The sequence below is a fragment of the Prionailurus bengalensis genome, chromosome C1 (genome assembly GCF_016509475.1).
Source record: "Prionailurus bengalensis isolate Pbe53 chromosome C1, Fcat_Pben_1.1_paternal_pri, whole genome shotgun sequence".
NCBI classification, from domain to species: Eukaryota; Metazoa; Chordata; class Mammalia; order Carnivora; family Felidae; genus Prionailurus; species Prionailurus bengalensis.
Genome location: NC_057345.1, coordinates 216,172,812 through 216,197,167, shown reverse-complemented (window position 1 = coordinate 216,197,167; position 24,356 = coordinate 216,172,812). Strand labels below are relative to the sequence as shown.

At 46.8% G+C, this 24,356-nt stretch overlaps 1 protein-coding gene and 1 long non-coding RNA gene across 4 annotated transcripts in view; one reads left to right on the top strand and one right to left on the bottom strand.

Moving 5' to 3' along the window:
• The window catches only part of DGKD (diacylglycerol kinase delta), a 110,405-nt gene that overhangs the window by 42,291 nt on the left and 43,758 nt on the right, over positions 1–24,356 (bottom strand). Inside the window, exon 1 of one of the 3 annotated variants that reach the window (XM_043578208.1) lies at positions 10,569–10,711. The exons of the other annotated variants lie outside the window; for them this stretch is intronic. The gene's annotated coding sequence lies outside the window, so the exon portion shown is untranslated. Of the gene's footprint in view, positions 1–10,568; positions 10,712–24,356 lie in introns of those variants that run through there. 3 annotated transcript variants of the gene reach the window in all.
• On the top strand, positions 21,091–24,328 carry LOC122481932. The gene is made up of 2 exons (XR_006296959.1): positions 21,091–21,683; positions 23,375–24,328. It is a non-coding gene; the product is annotated as an uncharacterized LOC122481932 (long non-coding RNA).

Here is a 24,356-nt window from a genome sequence, read left to right as displayed (position 1 = left end):
GACACCTCCCTCCATTCAAGTTGACACCATTCAAGTGCCAACAGTCCGCGTCCCAGATCATGAGATTTGTCACAGAAGATTCTCTGCTTCTCCTGCTCCTCTCCCAGCACATTCTGTCACCTTCGAGACAGAGTCCCTATTTCTTAGCCACCCGCAAGACTGGTCAATCTCCTCACAAGGCTCCTCCTCACCCTGGTCCCCTGGCAAGGTCCTCAACGGCCTTCCGGCCATGGGGGAAGCTTCCCGAACACCGGCTAGCAGTATCACACGCCCCGGCAAAGGCTCCCGCCAGTCCCTCTTTGTTCCCTGAACAGCAGCCTGGGACCAATGCACGAGAGAGGTGAGGGTGGAGGGCCTCTTCAGTCGAAAGGAAAACGAGTGACTGTTAATGAGAGCTGTCTTGGGCGGGGCTTCTCATTCAATCCCTTGACTTTGGAGACAGAGTGGGCAGGACAGGCCCCAGGAGAGAAGCAGGTGCTGGATGAGACCTCTCCCGGCTGCTCATCCAGCTCGGCAGGGCAGGAAGAAGGCGGGAAGGAACGTTCCTACAAATATTAAAACTGTCCTTCTGTTGGACTGTAGCCAAGACCATCCCTCTTAAAAATCAAGGAACGGTGCAAAAAAAGGTAAAACCGTCCCCAAGGATAAGACTTTACAGACCAAAAAGGCTCTGTGTTTTTCAAGCGAAGAAATGGCTCACGTAACTCAATCAACTGAAACGATAAATGCGAATTAAAAGCAGGGTCATACATGAACTTGATAGGACCAATCAGTGACACCACAGAGATTCGGTGAGCCAGGACCCATGACTGGAATGAGCAGGCTTGGTACCAAGGGACAGGGCAGAGTTAATACCGCAGAGCCAGGTGACAGACCACAACACGCAAACCCACGAGCTGGAGAGTGAAAGCACACGCAGACCTGGACGCTGGAAGGATGAGGGAGGCTGAAAGAGAACACAGGTCACAGAGGAAAGAGAGGAAGCATGTCTCTCCTACTCCTCGGAGGCAGGCTAGGAAAGCAATAAACAGGTGTGAGTCCTTAGTCACTCAGCGAAAGTCTCCTGAAGGTGAAAGAATTTAAAAATCAATAAGAAAATAGACCAACTAACAGAAAAATGGACAAAAGCCTCGAACGCTTATTTCACAAATGACCAACAAGGCACACGAAAATGCATTCAACTTTGTCAGTCATCTGGGCAGCGGGCATTAAAACCCCAGCACGGAACACCTTTCCCAGTGGCTGGGCTGAAAAGATGGACACAAGTGAGTGTTGGTGAGCATGCGGAGCAACTGAACACTTGCTCGGCACCAGCGGGAGGCAGTCGGGCACAGCTACTCTCTAAAACAGTAGAGTTGAACTCTTGTACACCCCATGGCTCGGCAAGTCCACCCAAGCGCCCATCGGAAACACAAACACGTATCCTCCTCCTCAAGGCACAAAAACATGTATAGCATCACTACTGCTAACAGGCCTACAATGGACACAACCCAAACACCCAGCACTGGTAGAGTGTGTAAATGCATTAATGTATTAATATAGGGGACGATGACAGAACAACAACAAGGAACCATCTGCTGCTAATCCAATAATACAATGTACTTTACATGCTGAAAGAAAGAAGCCAGGCACAGAAGAACATAAATATTCATATAATTTCATTATGCATATATAAAGTTAAAAAAAATTAAAAAACAGGGGCGCCTAGGTGGCTCAGTCAGTTAAGCGTCTGACTCTTGATCTCGGCTCAGGTCACGATCTCACGGTTCATGAGCTCGAGCCCCACGTCAGACTCTGTGCAGAGCCTGCTTGGGATATTCATTCGTATCCTCTCTCTCTCTCTTTCCAAATAAATAAACATTTTCTTAAAACCATATAATCATTTCAATAGATGTAGAAAAAGCATTTGACAAAGCACAACATCCATTCATGATTTAAAAAAAACCCTCTGCAAAGCAGGTCTTGAGGGAACATACCCCAACACAGTAAAGTGCATATATGAAAAACCCACAGCCAACACCATACTCAATTGGTGAAAAAAATCAGACAGCTTTTCCCCCTTATCAGGAACAAGATAAGGACATCCACTCTCACCACTTTTATCCAACACAGTACTGGAAGTCCTAGCCACAGCAATCAGACAACAAAAAGAAATAAAAGGCATCCAAAGTAGTAAGGAAGTAAAACTCTATTTGCAGATGACATGATACTATATACAGAAAACCCTAAAGACTCTACAAAAAAAAACTACCAGAACTGATAAATGAATTCAGTAGTCACAGAATACAAAATCAATATACAGAAATCCGTAGCATTTCTATACACTAATAATGAAGCAACAGAGAGTGATACTAAGAAAATAATCCCATTTACAATTGCATCAAAAACAGTAACCTATCCAGGAATAAACTTAACCAAAGAGCTGAAAGACCTGTACTCTGAAAACTATAAAACAATGATGAAAGAAATTCAAGATGCAACAAAGAAATGGAAAGACATTCCACGCTTATGGGTTAGAAGAATATTGTTAAAACATCTATACTACCCAAAGCAATCTACACATTTAATGCAATCCCTATCAAAATACCAACAGCATTTTTAACAGAACTAGAACAAATTAATGCTAAAATCTGAATAGAACCACGAAAGACCTGAAACAGTCAAAGCAATCTTGACAAAGAAAAAGAGAACTGGAGAGACCACAATTCCAGACTTCAAGTCATATTATAAAGCTGCCATGATCAAAACGGTATGGTACTGGCACAAAAACAGACTCCTAGATCAATAGAAAAGAACAGAAAACACAGAAATAAATCCAGTGATGTGGTCAATTAATCTTCGACAAAGAAGGAATGAATATCCAATGGGGAAAAGTCTCTTCAACAAAAGATGGGAAAACTGGGCAGCTACATGCAAAAGAATGGAAGTGGACCACTTCCTTTCACCATCTACAAAAACAAACTCAAAATGGATTAGACCCATAAAAATCCTCGAAGAGAGCACAGGCAGTAATTTCTCTGACATCGGCCAGAGCAACATTTTTCTTGATTTGCCTCCTGAGGCAAGGGAAACAAAAGCAAAAATAAACTATTAGAGCTACAGCAACATAAAAAGCTTCTGCACAGTAAAGGAAACAATCAATAAAACTAAAGACAACCAACCTACAGAATGGGAAAAGATATTTGCAAATGACATATTCAATAAAGGGTTAATATCCAAAATATACAAGGAACTGATACAACACCAAACCCAGCCCCAAGCAATCCAATTAAAAATGGTCAGAAGAGGGGCGCCTGGGTGGCTCAGTCGGTTAAGCGTCCGACTTCAGCCAGGTCACGATCTCGCGGTCCGCGAGTTCGAGCCCCGCGTCGGGCTCTGGGCTGATGGCTCAGAGCCTGGAGCCTGCTTCCGATTCTGTGTCTCCCTCTCTCTCTGCCCCTCCCCCGTTCATGCTCTGTCTCTCTCTGTCTCAAAAATGAATAAACGTTAAAAAAAAAAAAAAATTTAAAAATGGCCAGAAGACAGCAGTCATTTCTCCAAAGAAGACATCCGGATGGACAACAGATCTGGAAACATGAAAAGATGCTCAACATCACTCATCGTCAGGGAAATGCAAATCAAAATCACAATGAGATACCACCTCACATCTGTCAGAATAGCTAAAATCAAAATTATAAGAAACAACAGACGTTGGCGAAGGTGTGGAGAAAAAGGAACCCTCCTGCAATGATGGTGGGCATGCAAACTGGTACAGCCATTGTGGAAAAGAGTATGGAGGTTCCTCAAAAAGTTAAAAACAGAATTACCCTAAGATCCAATAATCACACTACTGGGTATCTGCCCAAAGGAAGAATAAGAAAACACTAATTCGAAGGGATAGTGCACCCCATGATTACTGCAGCCTTATTTACAATAGCAAAGATATGGAAGCAGCCTGTTTCCATTGACATAGAAATGGATAAAGAAGCTGTGGTATTTACATACAATGGAATATCACTCAGCCACAGGAAAGAATAAAATCTTAACCCTGCCGTTTGCAAGAACAGGGATGGAAGCAGAGTACGTTATGCTAAGCAAAATAAGCCAGTCAGAGAAAGGCAAATACCATATGATTTGGTGGAATACGTGGAATTAAAGAAACAAAACAAGTGAGCAAAGGAAAAAAGAGACACAAGACTCTTCTCTCCCAACTATAGAGAATAAACTGACGGTTGCCAGAGGGGAGGGGGGCTAGAAGGATGGGGGAAATAGGCGTTGGGGATGAAAGAGTGGACTTACCACGATGAAAAACAAAATAAAGCCTTAATATATGCTAAAGACTCTAAAATAGAGCCTTAGAAGTTTTACTTGAAACGAGAACTTTTGCTTCCATCCTTTCATACAAATGGTCTTCCAGGAGGTATGCGGAAACACCTAGCTACTCCAAACAAATCTGAGACGCCCCCGCCTGACAAAACCATCTCCCGGTGTCTGGGGGAGAGTTAGCCAAGGAGGTTCCTAAACTATGGGCAAATGGTCTTTGAGAAATACAGGTGAAAAGGGAGGCATGCCAGAGAACAAAGAAGTAATGCTCAAATGAAGAAAGCTGAAGTACTCCTGAAGTACACACACACTAGCTCTTATGACAGGGACAACAAAGAGGGTGTCACATGCCAGTGGCAGGCTCCAACGCCGGGCACTTGGTAGTCTCGGGAAACCTGCTGCGTATTTACAGGTGTTTGCACACCTTGTCTTCTCCACAGCCTGATAAAGCAGGTGTCCAGAGAGGAGACTGAAGCCCCGAGACCCACGGCTAAGGAAGCAGGGGCCGGGACGCCAGGCAGACTGGCTCCTGACCTCTACCCAAGGGCAGTGTCCCTCCTGGATTCCCGGCAAGACTGCAATAGAATAAAGCCAGCACGGAGGGCCTGGGATGGGGGAGGAGCTGGCACTCACCAACAGTCTTCCCGGGCTCTCAGAACAAGCAGGGTCTGGCACAGTGCGTTTCCTTTTTGGCAGGGGCACCGGACTGGGCCACCAGTGCAAGGACGACAGGGACATCTCACTGAGTCATCTGCCCACTGCCCCGCCCACCCCTCTTTGACCAGGTTCCCCAAGAGCTTGAAATGAGAGGGTGGAGAAAGGAGATCTGGAGATGATGACAAGGGCAGTCCCTGACTCACCAGCCATGTTCTGTCCAGCAATTTCTAATCACAGATTTATCTAGACGTGCCTCTCGTTCATAAAAGTGACCTTAAATGACAAAAAGATCAAGAGCCTGCAGACTCTGTCGTGCTGGAACCACGGGCCAAACCAAACCACCTGAACACTGATTAACACCAGGCCCTGGGCCTGAGATGGTCCAAAGGCCACGACGTGCAGGCGGGGCAGACATGCAGCCTGGACTGAGGGCCGCTCAGACACGCTTTGTCAAATCTGCGGGTCCAAAAAATAAGAAAAGTAACAAGCAGACTTCTGCTTCCAGGAAGAACCTTAGACATACTTCTTCCTACTCCTCTGGCTCAGTACCACTAAAACCCTGGACATTAGATATTTAAAAAAATATGAAAAGACTCTGAAAGGTGGAGAGAAGCAGGCAGACAGGGGCCCAGGGCCTCAGAATGACACATGGTGCAGCTCTGTGGGTTCTCTGCTGACCCCGGACATCCTAGAGCGGGACTGAGAAAGCCAGCAACCAGAAAGAGCAATGAGCCAGGAAGAGCTAAAAAGCCTATCAAAGGCCTGCTTCTCCCTAGGTGTGGGACCAGGAACGGGCAAACAGGACAGAAATCAATAGCAGTAGAGTTGCCAATGACCACGTTACTCCAGTCAAACACCACAGAAAACACTGTGGCCCCCACCCCACAGCACTGGGCAAAAGCAAGGCACTCCAGCACCCCACCAGGTAGTGTCCAGAGAAGGCCAAGTAGAAATGTCCATCCCTGCAGACTACACCCCGGGCTGTCAGGAGATATGCAGAAGCAAATAAGCACAAAGAAAGGTATCCCACCTCATTAGCCACGAAGGAAATACTGATTAAGATCACAATGCACTATTACTAGATACCCACTAAATGGCTTAACATAAGAAACAGTGACAACACCAAATGCCAGAGAGGATGCAAGGAAATCAGCTCACACTGTTGGTGGGCATGTAAAATTGTACAGCCACTCTGCAAAACAGTGTAGCAATTTCTTAAAAAACCAAACGTGCAGCTACCATACGACCCAGCAATTCCATTCCTGGGCATTTATCTCCAAGAAATGAAGACTTGTGTTCAACACAAAAAACGTGTCCATGAATGTCCACAGCAGCTTTATTTGCAATCACCAAAAACTGGAAACAACCCAGATGCCTTTTAGTGGCAAATGATCAAACACACCACAACACACCCTTTCCATGGAATACTACTCAGTAATAAAAAGGAACAACTATCAAATACACAACAACCTAGGGGAACTCCAGGGAGTTATGCTGAGTGGGAAAAAAGCCAATCCCAAAAGGTTATATACCGTATTCTCCCACGTATAGATCATTTTTGAGAAAACAAAATTGCAGAAACGAAGAACAGACAGGGGTTGCCCCAGGTTAAAGAAGAGGGTGGGTGTGGCTATCAAAGGGCACCAGATGGATCCCTGTGGACATGGAAACATTCTTGACGGTATCTATGTCAACATCCTGCTTGTGATGTTGTACTATAGTTTCACAAGACGTTACCGCTGGGGAACTGGGTAGAGAACACAAAGGATCCCTGTATTCTTTCAATTCCATGTGAATCTACAATGGTCTCAAAATAAAAGGCTTAATTAAAAATAACCGCAGTCAACATTTTCTAATATCTAATATGTTTAAATTGGGAAAACAGGGAGTAACTCCAGAACAATGTTGCATTTCTTTAAGGACAAGTGCATCTGTGGTCTCACTCGGCATCAATTAAAAGTGTAATCTTATCTTGTTAAAGTCATTTGTAGGTAGTGCAAACTCATGAAACATCTGACTTGCCAAGGAAATATGTGGACACACCTTCAGTGCACATTCTCTAAGAAATCCAAAGCAGGTCCTCTCCGTATACCTGAGTGCAGGGAAGCACATGTGAAGGTCACAGAGCTCACGGTTATCCGGCTGTGACACGTGGCCTGGAACTCAAGCCTCCACAAAAGAGAGCACCGGAAATGGCAGGACTCATTTTGACACACGACAGTGCTTGAAAAATCAACGAAGCTGTGTCTCGTTGCAGCCACGGAAGGAGGATGTCAGAACCACACACAGCACCGCACTTCCTGGACGGGGCGACCCCAGCGCCCCCACCCCAACTGCAGGTGCGCTTGGGGAGCAACCAGAAACCCCGCAAGACAAGCTGCTCCCCCAGCTCCAGACCCACAGATCCCACCGCCAACCAGACAGGACCCTCGAGGTCCCCGCTCCCACTTAGACATGTCCTTCTGCTGACAGTCCCCCACAGGCGAGCTTCACCTCCTCTCCCACGCCCCACCCTCCTGTTTGGGCTCCAAGTTCTTCCTTTCTTCTCAGAAATAAATTCAAGCAATCTTTCACTTGAACAGACAGGTGAAACAGATAAGACCCTGCTCTCATGGAGCTTACATTCAAATGCAGACAGGAAATGAATACTAAATACTATAGTAGATTATACAGCATGGGGAGTAGTGGCTGGTGATAAATCTATCGAAAAAAGACCAGACAAAGGAGGTCGGGGTTAACACGGGCCTCGCTGGAAAAGATTGGAAGGACCTGGAAGGGAAGAGGTGGTCCAGCTGGTGGCTGGAACAAAGCGAACAGGGGCAGAGGAGCCAGGCATGAACTTGCAGAAGGAACTGGCCATGGAGCATCAGGCAGGCACCACCAAGAGCTTTGGCCTTTATGCCAAGTGAAATGGGAAATGGTGGAGCTTTTGAGCAGAAGACGGACATGTGACTTAGGTTTAAAAAGCAGCATTCTGGTAGCTTTATGGAAAACTGAATGTACAGGGCCGGGCAGAAGTCAGGACCTTTGGGGGAGGGTGCGTGGCACTGCCATCCAGAGAGAAGGGAAGGGGAGTGGCTGCACTCTGGCGTCCTGAAGGCAACAGGGTTTCCGGACACGCTGGACAGGGTACAGGACAAAGAGGAGCCAACAAGCACCCCTTGAATAGCTGGCAAGATCAGCTCCCCTCCTGGGATGGAGGAGGCTGAGAACAGGCCTTGAAGTGGGGGGAGCAGTCTGTGGCTCAAATTCAGACACGCTGAGGTTGAGGTGTCTATCGGTCAAAATCTTGACCGTGACCAATGCCTTACCACATCCATGGGGTCTTCGCCTTGCTGTGAGCCTGGCTACATTAAGAAAAGAAATGAGACCGCTCATAAATTACCACTGCTGGTGGGAGTTTTAAAAAAATTAAGTTTTAGAGAGCAACCTGACAATATCTCGTCAAGCTGAAGATGTTCACACCTGACAGCTCGATCCTTACAGCCACACTCTAGAGACTCGTGTCCGGGCACCCGGGGAGGCAAGCGTACGAATGGCAGTGCTGTTTGTAACGGCCAAAGCTGGGAAGACACAGGTCGAGTGTGGGATGCTCCGCACGCTGGGCCACTACGTAAGCCACACACTCACAACTGAGCACATGATCCTCAGACGACAGCCGTACCCATCCAAAGTTCTGAGGTTCGTGCCCCACTCCCCAGAAACTGACTTAATTCCAGGAATCGGGAATCAGTCATTTTAAACCTGGAGCCACTTAACTGAAGACAAACGTGTCCACACTGATAAATCTTGGAAACGCAACGCTGGGGAAAAAGGGCACGTTGCAGGAGATACAACACGGCATGATGCCATTTACTCACAACTGTAAACCCGGCCAAATATGACATGCTGTTTATACCGACATAGGGGAGTAGAAAAAGGATAAAGAAGCACGCACACGATAAACACCAAACTCAGAACTAGGGTGACCTCTGGGGAGGGGGGGCAAGGGGGATGGGGAGGCAGGATCCGGACTATAAAAGACTTCAAATATATCCGCACAGTTTCGTTCTCGTTCTTGGGCTGGGAAGTATACACAGTTGTCCACCGTGTCACTTTTTGAAAGCCTGAAATATTTAATAATGTTTTAAAGGTTAAACATTTTGGCACAAACCTATGCTAAAACCCCTAAGCCAGAGCTTGAGATTACACAGTATGTCTTACATTTATAGCTTATCGTTTATTGTATGTGTACATATAAAAATACACATGCACGGTGCACACAGTTTAAGTACTTATAGCGTATGGTCTAGCCTCGGAGAAGGGAATGGCTCGGCCCGAAAGCATGCCTGCGGACAGATTCTGCCCCTGAAGCAGAACCGTCAGCGCGTCTGAGCACGCCGTGCTGTTCTCGCACACGATCACGCAGCGACGTAATGCCCTCCTGCAGGCGCTCCTGGGGCACTGCGCACCCGGCTGCCTCCGCTGGCTGTTGTGCCATCCGCGGCAGACACAATTATTCCCGATTTGCCCTCCAGCTTCTCACCCTAGAACAGACTCCTGCATTCTAAAGAACTGGCTCAGTGTGTGAAAAGAAGGCCGACAGTTTATGGAGGGAGGAAGGGGAAGGTACCGGTTGGACTGTTGAGAAGGAAGCTTTTAGAGACCAACAAAAACACCTCTCCAACACGCCCCTTTCCGTGAATCTTTAGGATGGCAGCCACCGGAAGCTAATATCAAACCCTAGAAACTTCCTTTTCGAGGATTATCAAAGCACACGGAGATACACGTCCTGCTGCTCGAGGACAAGCCCACTCAGTAAGCCTGAGTGAGGGTACGGGCACGTGGCAGAGAGGGCGGTACCACACAGCAGACAGACAAATATCACAGTCCCCGGTGCAGACGACCTGTCCCTAAGCCTCAGCTTCTCAACCTGCAAAATGGGCGTCAGCGCCTGTCACTCGGGCTCATTCTAGGGGGAACGCAGCAGGATGCTCCTGCCGTTGGCAGCTGGGGCCATCACCTGCTGTCCTCCAGCAGGAAGACGCTGGTCGGTCCGCAGGCCAGCACGGGTCAGAGTGGACAAGGCTCCCCAGCTGCCCGTACGGCGAGATGGCAGTCACAGCGGACAGCTGGGCGCAGGGGACACTGAGCAGCCCACGTGGGCATCTGGTCAGCAGCTGCCCAAAGTGCGGTCCAACAGCACTGGGAGAGAATCACTGGAGTCAACGGCACTTCAAACAAGGAGTGAGCACTCCGCCTGGACAGACAAGTTTCCAGGCTCCGTACTACTTGTCTCAGGGATGGTGGGGTGAAATCTCTCCCGTGACAACGTTCAGACAACGGAAATTCATCAAAGAGAAGTCTACCCGACCTGCAGGCTTTCTGCCTGACCAGGTGGAGACCAAAGAGGTTTCTAGCATGTGGGTGAAGTCACATCACCAAGCCTATGGCTTTAAGAATCCCAGCCTTCCACTTCTAAGAAATACGAGACAAAGATCAACCCTCTAGGGATGCTTACAGTAATCTTCAATTCCTTCCTCTTACTTCGTTTTAAGCCCTTACTTCTCAGCTGCCTTCCCACACAGCATCACCTGGCCCTACTGCCCCCCAACACCTGGGACTCTTACCTGCCCTCTTGGAGAACATTTTCCAACTGCTCAAAACTGGGTCGGAACTGAAGTGGCCCAGCAAGAACAAAACTTGAGCTTTAAAACTGACGGACAGACAAGACCCCGAGGGTCACCGTGGTAGGCCAGAGGCACCAGAGTAACAAATCGGCACCTCAAGTTCAGCCACTGACCAAAAGAGGAGCAAAGGAACAGTGTCCGGGCAGGATCAGGAACCTGGAAATACTGTACTAAATATAGCGCCCCAGCCTGCGGGACTCGGAAAGGTGGCCAAGAATAAGTATCTGGCGCATTCGGTAATTTCTGTCACTTCCTGTTACTCACATCCTGCTGTTCTGATGCTGCCCAAAACTCTGGATTCGCCACACACAAATCCCTACCTTAAAGCCCCCTGAGACCCGGACTATTCAAAACAGCTGGGATGTGCGTAGACAACGGACTTCCTCATAGAGTGCCATACGCAACACAAAAATAGCACCATGCAAACAAGCTCCTGGAGGTGCCTGGGTGAAAGCAGCCCCAGGATGCAGGTTCAGACCCCCAGGTACCCAACTGCTGTGGCCAGACCCCCAGAGAGGAGCCCAAGCGCAAACTGCTCACAGGACACTTGCTCTCTAAAGCTGCACTGCTCTCCAGTCTCAGGACAGCTTTGGGGTCAAAAGGAGGCCCCAACCACAACTATGCCACCTGCCCAAGGGCCCAGAGCACACAGCCTAAGCCAAACACCCCCTGCCCCACCCAAGCCCCCAACCCGTCTCAGGATACCAGTCCCCGGGAACACAGGATGCTCAGGTAGGGAGCAAAGCCAACCGGGCCAGAGGCCAAAAGCACATGTAATCCATCAGACGGTACATTTTTAAAAAGGAACAAAAAGCAAGACGAAGCAAAAAGTAAAAGTTATACCTAAAACAGAAATATGACAAACACTTGGGATTATTTCTTTATTAAGCTTTGAAATGTGCTCCAAGTGTGGAAAACTTTACAGACTGGAGGACACACTGAGCAGGATGCTGGAGGCAGTGGGCCCTGGCAGGGGAGGGAGGGAGCACTAACAAAGGGCACCCCAGGTGTGCAGGTGGTGCCCACACTGCCTCCCCCGACCGTGGGCAGGAAACAAGCAGCTGAGGCACAGAAGGCAAAATACAAACAAACAAAACCTAGCGTGCTTCCAGCGGCAAAACACTACAAATAACCTAAATCTCCAAAAACTCATGCCATGATCACACAGGGGAATACCATACAGCCAAGGCTTAAAAGCACAATGTAAGTGTATATTCATGGACACAGATGTTCATAATATAATACATTTCAAAAACAGGTTATAAATTAGTATGTGTAACTAATCGTACTGTTTGTAAAACTATTTACTAATATTCGTAGGAAAACACCTAAAGAACTATTTGTCTGAACTGGTGCAGCCATCTGGAAAACAGTATGGAGGTTCCTCAAAAAACTAAAAATAGAACTACCCTACGACCCAGCAATTGCACTACTAGGTATTTATCCGAGGGATACAGGTGTGCTGTTTCGAAGGGGCACGTGCACCCCCATATTTAGAGCAGCACTATCAACAATAGCCAAAGTATGGAAGGAACCCAAATGTCCATCGATGGATGAATGGATAAAGAAGGTGTGGTATATATACACAATGGAGTATTATTCAGCAATCAAGAAGAATGAAATCTTGCCATTTGCAACCATGTGGATGGAACCAGAGGGTACTATGCTAAGTGAAATTAGACAAAGACAAATATAAGGCTTCATTCACAGGAGGACTTTAAGAGACAAAACAGATGAACACAAGGGAAGGGAAGCAAAAATAATATCAAAACAGGGAGGGGGACAAAACCCAAGACACTCTTAAATATGGAGCACAAACAGAGGGATGCTGGAGGGGTTGTGGGAGGGGGGGATGGGCTAAATGGGTCAGGGGCATTAAGGAATCTACTCCTGAAATCACTGCTACACTACATGAAAACTAACTGAATGTAAATTTTTTAAAAAATAAATTTGAGAAAAGGGGGAAAAAAGAATTAGTAAAATAATAAAATTAAATAAAATTAATTAAATTAAATTAATTAAATTAAATTAGTAAAGTAAGTTTCACTGGAACAAAGCCATTCCTGTTTATTTACATATTGTCTCCAACTGCTACATATGGCCAGAGAGACCCTACAGCCCACAAAGCCCTCTACAGAAGTTTGCCACTAGCCTTGGACGTATAAACCATTCGTCACGTGTATGTGAGGAAGAGCATAAAGAGAATGTGGTGTGGGGGTGTTAAACGCAATGTGCCACAAAAAAATGGAATTTGCACCTTGTCCCTCTCCCTGCCTCTGGCTCCACAAAGGAAGGGTCTCCATTCTGTCCCCAGAGGAATCCCTGGGTGCCTGGCAGGTAGTACGTGCTCGATGAATACTCACAGAATCAAAACCTCCCCATCTACACGAAGGGTCACTCACTACGCAATTTAGGGTGAAAACCCTCGTGGACGTGGAACATACCACCGTGACGTGTCCTTGAGCACAACTCCCCTAATCCATCCTGTCCCCACCTCATGGGGAACATTTCCAGGTGGTTCACGCTGCGCATGGAGGAGTCCCACGCTCCCCCATCTTCCTGCGATTCAGTCTGGGAGCCACGCTGTCTGTGAGAGGCCCACACCCCACACTGAGGCCACAGGGCGACATGCATGGGGACGCGCTCAAGTCTTGCTCCCAGCAAAGCCAGAGGCCAGCAGGAGCAGGAGCGGAGGTGTGGGTCCTGTCCACCCCTTACCACGGCCCTCACGGTCTGCTCCCAGGCAACCCACCTCCTCCCCCCTCCAGGACTAACCGAGGAACATGGCTTCAGACATGTTACTGACACTACAAAGTGAAGGCTTCAAATCTGATGGTCGTGATGCGAAGCTGGAGGAGGAGGAGGTGGAGGAGACAAAGACGGCTGGATGTGAGCCCTTGCTCTTCACAGCTCACAGCTGTCGAGTGGCCCCGCTGTGGTTCCGCCGGAAGCTGAGGTCACAGACTCACGCACATGCCTATGACTGGGCGACCATCTGTCCTAACTCCGTTTCACGCGCTGGGACGCAGATACCCGGAGAGGACAGACGACTCCCCAGGGCCACATGCTTGTAGGAGGCGGAGTGAGGGCCAGAAGACAGTTGGCCATCCAGTCACATCCAGGGCACAGTGTGGCCCTTGAGGGATGCTTGAGGGATGGAGCGCCTGCTCCGCCCCACGTGGTCTAGGGGAGCAGCGAGAGCCAGCAGGGGCCCGGGAAGGACATGGGACCAGGAGGGGCACAGCTGTTGCTCTCAGCTCCCTCACCCAACCTCTGCAGCTGCTGGAGGTGCACACAGACCCAGCCCCCGAGATGCAAAGGAGAGAGGGGGGCACCGGACCTGAACAGGGTCACGTCCTCACAGAGATGCCCAGTCCAAATCACCCTGTCCTGTCTAACCCCCCGAGTGATCCCTGTCTTCTCTAACCCTGAGTGATTAATATACTCAGTCCGGAGCTGGCATCTGTAAGCAATCCAGGGAAGGACATCTCAGACCACGTTTCCAGTCAGGCAGGTAAATCAAACACTACGTCAACCGCCTTTTGGGATCATCTCGCCCCACGTATAACCCCCCTTCCTAACTTTAAACAATTCATCCCTTTCCTCTGACCAAGCTTCCTGCAGTCCTCTGGTATTTCAAGTATATTTCAAAACTGAAAAGAGTAATTCTAACCACAGGATTTAACATTTTAAAAAACCAAAACAGAAAAAAAGTTGAAAATATCCGCCCCCCCCCCCCCCGGCAGGTCCTGACTCAGAGGTCTGTCTACCAGGGCTGTGGGACACATCACCAGGTTATTTGAACAAGCCACCGTGGGAGGGCATGGCATGCGGGTTGGCTGAGGCTAGCTGGCCTGACTCAGGAGCCACCTTCCTTTGTCATGGCACAGCTATGACACAGGCCCATGTGGACGGAGAAGACAGGAAAGCTTCCCAGAGATGCCAAGTGGCAGAGATGCAGGAACAGCAAACCAGTTAACCCAGCGGATATTTACAGAATGCCTACTTTGTGCCAGGCATATGGCTCTGGGTGCTGGAATAAAGAGAGAGTCAACAAGCCCCAGGACATCCCTCGTCTCACAAAGTTTACAACTCTCCCTCCAACAAACAGAAATCAAGAGTGGGAAAGAAAGGGTGCGTATAATGTTAATGTTGACATAAAAAACAGAAACTCTAAATAGCCTACATCCAATAAAAATTTTAATTCATAATAAAAAATGTCAAAAGGTATTATCAAAAACGTTTCCCAAAAGAAAACCCCACACCCAGTGGCACTGGTAAATTCTAGCAAAACTTTAAGAAAGAAGTAACACCAAATTCCATCAAAAATGGGGGGGGGGGGACAGTGATATTGCCCCCTTATATTATGATGCTAGTTTATGTTTTATAAAGCCAGCTTAACCCATGTACCAAAACCTGGCAAAGATAAAAGGAAAGAAAATTCCAAATCAATATCTTTCACGGACATAGATGCAAAAATCCTTAACAAAATAAAAGCAAATTAAATTTAACAATAAATAAAAACGATAATACATCATGAGGAAATAAGGTTTGTTTCAGGAATACAAGGTTGGTTTAACATTTGAATATCAATTTAATTTGCCCTTTTAACAAAATTAAGGGGGGGAAAAACCATGATCACTTCAATAGATGCAGAAAAGCATTTGACAAAATTCAGTACCCATTCATAATAAAAATTCTCAGCAAGTAAGAAAATCCTCAAACTGATAAAGGGTACCAACAAAAGGGCACCTGGATGTCTCAGTCAGTTGAGCATCCAGCTCTTGGTTTCGGCTCAGGTCATGATCTCACGGTTCGTGGGTTTGAGCCCTACACTGGGATCCATGCTGACACTGCGGGGCCTGCTTGGAATTCTCTCTCCCTTGCTCTCTGCCTCTTCCCCACTCACGCCCTCTTTCTCTAGCTCTCAAAATAAATTTAAAAAACTTTTTAAAAAAAGGTGCCAACAAAAAGCCTACAGCTAACATCATACTCAAAAGTAAAAAGCTGAATTGTTTCCTATCAAGATTAGAAGAAATGAAAAAATTCCTGTTTTCACTACTTCTATTCAACATTGTCCAAGCAGTCCTAGCTTTTGCAATGAGGCAAGAAAAATATAAGGCATTTGGGTAAGAAAGAAGTACAGCTGTCCCCATTTGCAGATGATATAGCGGTTTATACAGAAATTTCTGGGGAATCTACAAAAGAACTACCAGAGTTAATAAGTTGTTTTCCAAGGTCACAAAATCCATTGTATTCTTATATATTTGCAGCAAACAACGAAACATATTTTTAAATTTCATTTAACAGGAACAAAAATCAAACTACACAGGCATAAATCTCACAAAAGACATGAAAGACATCTACCCTGAAAACCACAAAACTTTGATGAAAGAAATTAAAATAAGATCTAAATAAATTATATCTAAATAAATTATATATCACGTTCATGGAAAAATTCAATGTTAAGATATCAATTCTCCCCAAACTGATTTATAGATTCGATGCAATTTCAATCAACAGTCCAGCAGGGGGGTGCCTGGCCGGCTGAGTGGGTGGAGCACGCGATTCGATGTCAGGATTGTGAAATCCAGCCCCACGGTGGGTGAAGAGATTACTTAAAAATAAAAGCTTGAGAAAAAAAAAAGATTCCAGCAAACTTATTTTGTAGAAATGGACTAGTTACTCTTAAAATTTACATGAAAATGGAAAGGACCGAGAAATAACCAAAGCAATTTTAAGAAAGAACAAAAGTTAGAGGACTTGCCCTGATTTCAATACTTACCACGAAGCTATGATAATCAACCAAGTATGGTACTGGGGTAAGGTTAGATGTATAGATCAATGGACCAGGAGAAAAAGTCGGGAAACAGATTCACAAATATATGGTCAATTGACTTGTGACAAAGGTGGCAAGGTGATTCAATGAGAAAAGGAAAGTCTCTTCAACAATGCTGCTGGAAAAACTGAACATCCGTAAGGAAAACAATGGGTATCAACTCTTTCCTCAGACTACACACAGAATTAACTGTACATCAATCATAATCCTAACTTTTAGCAAAAAACCTCTGTGGTGCTGAGGTAGAAAAAGGTCTCTTGGATAGAAAAAAAAGAAGCATGAACCATGAAGAAAAAAACTGATGAATTCGATTTCACCAAAAAGAATGACTCTATTCTTCTAAAGATGCCATTAAAAAAAAAAAAAAAAAAGGCAAGCCACAGATTGGGAACAACATTCATAACACATGTCACACACCTCAACAATAAGACAACCAATTCAATACAAAAATGGACAAATGATTCTACCATATACTTCACAAAAATGACAAAATGTCAACAGGCGCATGAAAAGATGCAGACGTTATCTGTCATCAGGGAAATGGAAATTAAAAGCACAGTAGGATACCACACCGCTACCCATCTATCGGGACCGGGACCGTAAGATAAAAGACAAGCGCTAGTGAGGATGTGGAGAAGCTGGAACTCACATGCACTGCTGGCGAGAATGGTAAAGTCCAAGCACTTTGGAAAAGAGTTGAGCGGTTTCTTAAAAAGTTAAACATACACCTACTATATACTAAATACCCAGCAATTCTTTTAGGTATTTACACCAAGGTAAAAGAAAACATGTCCACACAAAGACTTGTATACAAATGTTCATGGCAGATTTACGTGCAATAGTTCAGAACTAGAAACTGCTCAAATGCCCACTAACACGTACACGGATCAACAAATTGTGGGAAAAGAACAAACTGTGGTTATACTCAATGTGGAAAATTTCAAAATCATTATACTGAGCCAAAGATGCCATAAAAAGGGGGACATACTTTCAATTTACAGTGAATTATTATTCAATTCAATTTACATGGGATTATTCAATTTATATAGAATTCTTTAAAAAACGCAGAATAATTGGGGCGCCTGGGTGGCGCAGTCGGTTAAGCGTCCGACTTCAGCCAGGTCACGATCTCACGGTCCGTGAGTTCGAGCCCCGCATCGGGCTCTGGGCTGATGGCTCAGAGCCTGGAGCCTGCTTCCGATTCTGTGTCTCCCTCTCTCTCTGCCCCTCCCCCGTTCATGCTCTGTCTCTCTCTGTCCCCAAAATAAATAAACGTTGGAAAAAAAAAAATTTAAAAAAAAAAAAAAAAAAAAAAACGCAGAATAATCTTAAAGACAGAAAACAGATCCATGTCTCCCTGGGGAGGGGGTAGAGAAAGGATGGATCCCCAGGAAACCTTCAGGGGGACGGAACCATTCAGGGGATGGAAATGTTTGCTGCCCTGACCGGTGACCGTTTCAACAGGGGTGGGGGCGGGGGTGTGAACACCCAACAAGCCTTACACTTTAAATAGCGCAGTTCCTTGTACCGCAACGACACCTCAACTAAGTTATAAAAAGTACATCTAATGCACTGGAATAGTCTTTAAAGGACAGGGTGAACCTTTCTCCGAATGACTGGGGTGACCATATAGTTTTATCATCCAAGCCAGGAAATTCGTGCAAGTCAAAGTGAGTGCTAAAAATAATTAACGGGTGTTATCTCATCTACAACAGGGTGTGTGAGCTGGCAGTGCCCTGCACAAAACAGCGCTTACGGCTTTGGGAACAACAAATACCCAATCTATCCCTCGGTGTGATTAGATACTTGTTACATAAAGCAAACCGCAACGTTCACTCCTCAGAAGACAGCCAGAGCTGGCAACCGCCACCTGGAAAGCAGTCACGGAAATGGTGCTGGTCTTCAGTGTCGCGCAGGACAGATGCCAAGGCTCCCGCCTCAAGGTCAGTGTCCCTCCAGCCCCATCAAGGACGGGGTGGGGCCCAACCCACTCCTAACTACTCCCCAAACGTGTTAATTACTCTGATCTACAATCTCTGGACTTTGGCAGCCAGGGACCATCAGGCAACAGTGGAGAGGACACCTGACACGACCAGGTTGTTGCTGTTGTTGTTGTTGTTTTAAGTATATTTTGAGAAAGAGAGAGAGACAGCACAAGCAAGGAAGGAACAAAGACAGACGGGGGGAGGGAGGGAGGGAGTGAGAGAGAGACAGACAGACAGACAGACAGAGAATCCCAAGCAGACTCCGTGCTTTTAGCGCAAAGCCTGATGCGGGGCTGGAACTCATGAAACCACAAAATCATGACCTAAGCTGAAGTGGGTCACTCAACTGACTGAGCCACCCAGGCACCCCATGAACCAGTTTTTCCAATGCAAGTCCACCAGGGGACACCTGGCTGGCTGAGTCAGCAGAGCACAGGACTCTGGATCTCAGGGTCATGAGTTCCAGGTTGGGCATAGAGCCTACTTAAAAACTAAATTAAATGTAACTGTAACTGTAACTATAACTATAAAATATAAATATAAATGGTACAGAAGGGACAGCCAGTGAACAGCCCTGTGCAGGGGGTGCTCCCAGACTTATGAGAACACCTCAACACCGGGCTGAAGTCTCAAGGTTTAGCTGAACATCCTGCAGAGAACTGGGACAGCAGTTCCTACAGTCCTCCTCCTGACTAAAAAAAAAAAAAGAAAAAAGAAAAGCCGGGGGTTGGGGGGGGGGGTTGGGGATCATGTGTTTCATTCTTGAGTTTACATTTCAAAGCAGGTGCTTCAACTGTGGAGAGGGAGGGATTATTGAGTCAATAAACCAGAGCCTCCCCACCACAGGGCAGGGAATTATCTTAATTTGATAACAAGTCGTTTCAAGGAAATAAAAGGATTCTATTCACTACTCTACCTGCTCTGAAATACCAGGTTATCCTGGGACAGAAAAGTAGGGGTTTTTCTAAGAAAAAATATAATATCCTACAGAATGATTCCATTTTCCTAACTTTCAAGGGGAAAGAAAAAAAAACAAACAAACAGGACTTGACTCAATCATATTCCTGGCACATGTACCAAAGAATATTGGGTAAAGGATGACTGAAATTATTCCTTTCCTAGACACCCTAAGAAAAAACTCATGCACATCCACATAACTTCTCCAGTGTTTGTCTTCCCGAAAAACTCTAAATGTACTAGAGTCAAACTATAGTCTCTCAACTGTCCATTCTGGTTGTTTCCTCTATCGTTTGTAAATAAGAACAATTAGAAGCATCAACAACTCTCTCTCCCTCTCTCTCTCTCTCTCTCTCTCTCTCTCTCTCTCTCTCTCTCACACACACACACACACACACACACACACACACACACTCTGAAAATGGCTTACATTTCACCAACAAAACCCCTCCTGGACAACACCACACGGCCCAGACCAGTGAGAGTCCTCCTACACCCCCACCTCTAAATACACCTAAGAGACCACCACTGGCCCCAGCACTCACCACCACAAGGTTGTCAGGAAACAGTGTCCCCTCCCTCTGCCTGCTTGGAACAACTGTAAGACCTGAGTCTGAACCCCTGCCGTGGAGCACCTGGCTCTGAGGCTCCAGAGGCAGGCACTGCCGACAGCAAAACCCCACACTTAGCAAACACACGCTACCAATTTGGCTCAACGCCTGCTTCTTCCTGCTTCTTGAAACTGAGAACACAGGGTGGCTTATGAAGCAGAGGGTTTGCTGGATTCACTTCCTCCTGCAGCTGCTCACTCGGTCCCATTCCACCGCCCAAAGGCTGTTTTAACAATCACAGCCTTTAATTCACTAAGCACCTACTATGTGCCGGGCACTTGCCCCACCAGCATACGTGAGTACTGTGACAATGGGAGGACAAAGCGACAGGTGTTGAGAAGCGCAGGTCCCACAGCTGACAGCTGGCACAGCCAGGACGTGAGGTCAGCTCTCCTGGAGCCCTGTGCTTGAGCAGGAACCAGGGTGGGTGGGCTTGCTCGTGGCAGGGAGCCCAGGTGGCAGGCGCTGCTGTCCTAAATACGTGGGGCTTCCCATCTGGCACGTCTTCTAGCTTAAGAGGACACATGGGACACCCTCAACCCCCGAGAACGACCTGCCCCACCCCAGCTCCAGGCCTGCAGTCACAGAAATTGGGAAGAGTTTTTCCATGAAGGAAATTTGCCAACTATATATATAGCTTTTCCTCTCTCCAAGCCAAAGTGACTGGCGTAGGGGTTTTGCCCAGGAAATATCCGAACTCCAAACAAGCTGAGAAGGAAAACTGATGTTGAAATCTGGATAAAGGTCATGGTTCCTCGGCAAAGGAGCAGCCCTGATCACCCCACAGGCTGACGTCGACTGGAAACAGCTGAGAAAGTCAGGTCCAGGGTTCCACCCTGTGCAGTTCTACTAGGGAACGTTCATTCATTCAACAAACATGAATGCCTAACAGATGAGATTTAAAAGCACTAAAAATATTACTTAAAATCATTGCATAGCTTCTTTCTTACTTGAAGTTATTAGGCAATAACTACTAAAAACAGGAACCTTTTATTTCTCCTGTTTTTAGTAGTTATTGCTTGATAATTCTAAGGATAATAACTCTCCCAATACCTACTCTTCAGCAGCAGACGCTATTTTTTAACACTCTCTGGACTCCATCTAAAATTCCTGTGTATCAGAATAACTGCTAAGTGTGCAAGTTGAACCCTATCACCTTCTTACTATCACTGATGAGTGCCAGTGGAGATAGAAATCGGGAAACCCTCAGAGGGCACTTTTTTGCCAACCCAGGGACCTAGGAGAGGCTATCCCCATTTCACAGATGAGAAAATGGAGTCACGCAGCTAACAAAGAAGACCACCTTTATAATAGACTTCATAAAACCTCTGCATACCATTAAATATTTCAACAATAACAGGGTACCTGTCTGGCTCAGTCAGTAGCACATGTGAGTCTTGACCTCAGGGTCATGAGTTCAAGCCCCACATCGTGCGTAGGGCCTACTCAACAATATCACTTGGGGAAAGGGAAGTCTCAAATACAGACATGACAAATTACTCCTCTCTTTGCAGGGCACGGTTATCCTCACACGGTCATTTCAGGGCAATCATTAGGAGGACACTAGGAGCAAAGCCTGCTGGATCAATCCCCAACCCAGCAAGCCGTGCGGTGTGGAAACATGACCAGGCAGAGGTGCGCCACGATACTTCGGGGAAGCCAGGTGAGATTTCAATATGGCATTCTGCAGAAGCAGTCCTCTAAACACGTATATCCCACATGAGAATACAATTCCCAATTTATAGGAAATTACACTGAAATATGGCACATCTTTTTTGTGCCATGGACCCCTTGCGACAGGCTGGTGAAGCCTATGGACCCCTTCTCAGAATGTGTCTAAATACAAAAATTGAAACACTTAGGATTGCAATGGAAACCAATTTTAATAAAATATAGTCATGTCCACAGACCCCTTGCAGGAATCCGAACGTAAGTTAAAAGCTGCTACCAGGCAACACACTTTTTCTCTCTTCCCTCTCTCTCCTCTCTCTAAAGGAGATACGAGGGGTGCCTGGGTAACTCAGTCAGTTAGGCATCTGAGTTCTGCTCAGGTCGTGATCTCACAGGTCGTGACCTCACAGGTCATGGGCTCTAGCCCCGCATCGGGCTGTCGGCAGGGAGCCCACTTGGGATTCTCTGAACACCCCCCACCTTTGCCCCTCCTCCGCTCGTGTTCTCTCTCTCTCTCTCTCTCTCTCTCTCTCTCTCTCAAAATAAATAAACTTAAAAAGAGAGAGAGAGAGATAAAAGGGGACTGGCACTCTGGCACTGATCTTGAGCTAGGAGAACCAAATTCTGGAAGGACCCAGATGACTCTGTGGAACTGCCATACTGACCAAGGACTGCCTTCCTTTGCATGGAATAAAACTTTACGTGTTCACATCATTCTTATTTTGGCATTTTTTCTTATAAGCAGATGAAGAAGGATGAATGATGGCCTCCAAAATGATATGTGCACATTCGATCCCCTGGAACCTGTGAACATCAGCTTATTTAGAATAAGGATCTTTGCAAATGTAATTAAGGATCCAGAGATGAAATCATCCTAGGTTATCTGATTGGGCCCTAAATCAGTGACAAGTGTTCTGAAAACAGACAAGAGAGGAACCAGGAAGCAGGGGACAGCCATGTGGAGACAGGCAGAGACTGGAGGGATGTGGCCACAAGCCCAGGAGAGCCAGGGGCTGGGAGGGGCTGGCGTGGAGTCTCCCCTAGGCCTCGGGAGGAGGCACAGTCCCACCACACCTCCGTCTTGGATTTCTGACCTCTAGAAGGGTGACAGAATAAATCTCTGTCGTTCTAGTCTGTCCTGGCAGCCCCAGGACACTAACAGTGCAGCCAAACCCTCTTCTAAGAAACACATCTCTATGATTTTCTAAACATTAAATACTGGGAATTCAATATAAACTCCCTTTTATGCATGCAGTGTTATATATGGCATGACGCAGAAGTGGCCCTCTAAGCATGAATATCCTACACTTAATTCTCATCCAGTTCATACTGAAAACCCTCTTTATTGTCCATCCCCATTATTTGCAATCCATTTTCCTGAAATTTAAAAATAAATTTAAATTTATTTAATAGGGCCTTCTCCTTCCCTTTACTCTGTTCTCACATGATGCCAACAGACACTGGCGTCTCGCTTCCAGCCCTCTGCCCGTGCCCCCTCCGCTCCCTCTCACACCCCTGCCCCTCACGCCAGCGTGCACTCACTCATCCTCTGCCCTTCTCCAGCCCACCCTTCTGCTCTCGCTCCTTCCTCGGCCAGCTCAGCTCGGTCACTTCCACCCAGGTCCCCTGATCTGCCCACTTCCTCATCATCAACCCAGCCTCGCCTCTATTCCTTTATCACAGGCACGTGACACGCTCACCAGAGATTCTGGGGAATCAGGACACAGTACAGCCCCAACCATGATCCATCTGAAATGAGGTAGACAGAAGCCGAGGAAGCTGTAAACCAGAACCAAGCCCGAATCAAATAGATCAGGCAACAAAAAGGACACAAGACAGAGCGAAGGCTGCCCTCTCAAGGAGAACTGCACCCTCTCTCGGGCAGGGGGCTCAGCACAGGGGCTGCTCTGCAAGGGAGACCACACTCATTTTCCCAAACGTCCCTCCTGCGGCCTACGATGCTTGTTCTAGCCGTACCATCTGCACGAACACCTGAACACACATTCTGAGCCCCCAGTGCTACAGAGCGAGGAAATAGAGTTTAAATGATCAACTTTGCCACATCTACAGATGAAATGTCACACCTACACAAGTGATCGTTATAGACCCATGACGTGGAAGGGCTTACGATGAAAATGTAAAGTTACACACACGCTGCTCTGCGTATAACATGGGAAAAGCAGCATACGCCCCCGGCAAAAGCCTGAAGGGACTCGGAGAAAGAGAAGAGCTGCTGAACTGTGACCTTTCCTCCCCTCACTTTAAATCTCCTCTAGAACCATTATTATGATGTAAGCACTCTGCACAGTAAGGGGGTAAGCTGCCTGCACGGGTTCCGGTCCCGGGACGCTCCTGGGGCCCGCCCCCCAGCCCACTCACTCGCCCCTTCTCAGTGGCCAGATCAGCCCCCGGGCCCACAGAGATCTGCCCCACGCTCGCACTGTGTTCTGCCCCTTCTGCTGTTACACCTGTCACGGGACACTATAATCACTTCTTTTCACGTCTAACAGGCTGTGAGAAGTCCCTGAGTGCAGGGGACATGTTTATCCATGTCCGTCTGCCCTCAGGCACTGGGCAGAGAGAGTACCTCCACGCTGGATGCTTGAAAGAAGGAAAAACAAGTCTGTCCAAAACCTGCGTCTTTTCCAATTGGTTTCTGTTTGTT